The following is a 2,851-nucleotide window of genomic DNA, read 5'->3' as shown; positions in this document are numbered from 1 at the left end:
TAAGGAATTGAATTTACACGATGAAACAAGAATAAGAATTACATTATGCTTATCCCTCATCAATTTAGATTGATGACAAGCAATGGATTTGGCATACTACTTATTCTCGTAGAAAGGATTGGGGAAAGACATAGCGCGAACTTGATAAGGTCTTCGACGAACCAACGGTAGGTCCTCATCAATTTTTGAACGAGCCGCCGTGAAAATGAAAGTAACAAAGGCACAATTCACCGGGAAGAATTGGAAAACGAATGAAGATGCTTGAGGGAATTTAGATACATGAGAACAGAGAGATCATGAACTGATTATGAGAGGATAGCATCAAGCTTCATTCCTTGTACAGGACGACTCCGGCAGAAGTCGGCGACGGTGTGGCGGCGTGGGGCTCCGGTAGGTGTCGGGGAGGCCGGGAATGGGTAGATCGGGTCGTGGGCGGCCGGATCAGGACAAGGGCGGCAGTGGACGGAGCTCGGGGCGGCGCTGCCTGCGGAGCTTGGGAAGCCATGGCGGGGCTTGAGCTCCTGGAGCAGAGAGAGAGAGAGAGAGACCGGGTGAGGGAAAGGTCGGGCCAGAGGAGGAAGGAGATGGGGACGGGCGCGGTGGCCGGCGACCTGGGGCGGCAAGAGTGCGGCGAGGCGTCGACATGCTCCGGAGAGGTCGATCAGCGGCGGGCGACGAATGCCGGTGAGTCGGTGGGGCGCTCTGGCAAAGTCCAGCAAGGGCCGCGGGCGGCGGCACACAGATCTGGGCTCGCGCGGGCCCCGGATGGGCTCCGCAGGCCGCGCGGGTGGAGGGGGCGGCTGGTGACAGGTGGCGGCCTCCGGTTGGACGAGGGAGTGGCAGTGATGACATGGCGGCCTGTCATTGGGCGGAGCGACGTGTCCGGCGGACATGTCCGACGCGGATGGACATGTCCGGCGGCGCGAGGAGGAAAATGATTAGGGTTTTATCCGTGAAAATTCGGGGGAGGGGACTAATTTATAAGTAGAGGGAGGTAGGAATGTCCAAATGAGGTGCGGTTTTCGCCCACACGATCGTGATCCGATGACAGAGGACATGGAGTTGGTTTATATGGGTTATTGGGCAGTTTTGGAGGGGTGTTGGGCTGCAACACAAAGAGGGCTTTTGCGGTTACCCGGTTAACCGTTGGAGCATCAAACGGCCTCCAAATGGAACGAAATTTGACAGGCGATCTAGCGGTAGTGTACCAAGGCCACTTGACAAATCTTAGCCCATTCCGAGAATGTTTAACACCCGCTCACGGAAAGAGACAAGAGGGGTGTGCCGGGTGCATGTGGGAGTGTCGGATTGCGAAACGGACAATGGGGAAAATGCTCGGATGCATGAGACGAACAAGAATGCAAATGAGATGCACATGTGACATGATATGAAATGCATGACATGAACAAAATGCAAAACGAAGACAAAAACCCAACCACGAAGGGAATCTCATATCGCATCTCCGAAAAAGGCAAGAGTCAGAGTTACAAATATGGAAAGTTGTATCCGGGGCGTTACAATGGGTGGTGCGGCTCGAGCGCACCATTAATATGGAATAGTGGGAGTTGTGGGAGAGAGGCGGGTAGCGGTCAAACCGATGGCTCACCTCCCGGTGAGCCCACACCGGACTGCTGGCATGCCTACCAAACTTTCACACAGCTACTCGCACGCCTCCCGATGACACAGCGCAGCGAGCACGCCTCGGTCAATTCACACACCTGCACGCACGCCTCCCCGTCTACCTGCACAGCGGGCTGCTTGCATGCATCCCGTCAACTCATGCCTGCTCGCGCGCCACACAGGTCGCGCGTCGGCACATATATTGTTTTTCTATTTGGATGATTAATGCTACCACTTTATTACTTAACCGAAGCATGGCACGTATCCATTGTTGGTCTAACGCTCATGGTTCGAATAAATAATCCGTTTGGGATATTGGTTCCCAATTATTAATAATCTCCCGTCTGTAATTAGATAAAGATTACATCAAAACTGGTCTCAATTTTGACAAAAAAGTACAATGCCACTTTGTATTGGTGTCCATATGACAACACAATAAGTTTCATGAACTTCAGATAAGTTTTGGATGTACTAGAATTTAAAAATCAAGAATCTCAATGTTTGAAATTTGTTGCACGGGGAGTAAACATGCACCCAGTGAGACACATGTGTTTTTGCAATCCATTTAGGTGCACTGTCACGTGTGCATGTAGCTCAAATTTGATTTTTGCACATTATACCCATAGAAAATCAATCAATCAATGTACTAAAACGTCTTAATGATCTCTGTGAATTTTTTGAAATTAAAACATCCCTGCTTTGGTAACATGTATGTTCACCACGGGATAATTAATTTAACATGCATCGTAGTTGCGGTGGATTCGTGGTGTGTGTGTGGGTGTGTGCGTCTGGGGGTGGCGGGGGGCTCACAATACACTACGAGTTGTGAGCCACCGTGTGGGATGGTTGTTTTGTAGACAGGCTGGTGCCACATCAGAGTTGTGAAATCGTTATTTAAAACATTACACAACCCTTTCATACATGAATGTTTTTGCCACATCTAGTCGATGGTTGTCCTACACGACACTCGATACTCGCGTGTGACGCTTTCTGTGGGCCCACGAGGTCGTCGTCCATCACTTTGACGAACAGCGGGCAGTGAGGTTAATTTGACTAGCAAGGTATAATATTTTTTGTTTGTGTTATGGTGGTATATAGTATGCGTCGAAGAGGTGGGAGGGGACTAGCATATATACTATATGTATGCGTCCGTGAACAAGTACACCTCACTCAGTGTCGGGACTTTTTGGTTACCGAGGCACGTGCCACATCAAAATTGTGAAATTGGTTA

General features: G+C 50.2%; 1 pseudogene; it reads left to right on the top strand.

Annotated features, from left to right (window-relative positions):
• Positions 1 to 503: 503 nt before the first annotated feature.
• The window catches only part of LOC125516791, a 108,741-nt pseudogene continuing 106,393 nt past the window's right edge, over positions 504 to 2,851 (top strand).

The sequence above is a fragment of the Triticum urartu genome, chromosome 6, assembly GCF_003073215.2.
Source record: "Triticum urartu cultivar G1812 chromosome 6, Tu2.1, whole genome shotgun sequence".
In the NCBI taxonomy this organism is placed as follows: Eukaryota; Viridiplantae; Streptophyta; class Magnoliopsida; order Poales; family Poaceae; genus Triticum; species Triticum urartu.
The sequence above is the reverse complement of the archived record's forward strand: the minus strand, read 5'-3'. Positions and strand labels throughout refer to the sequence as shown.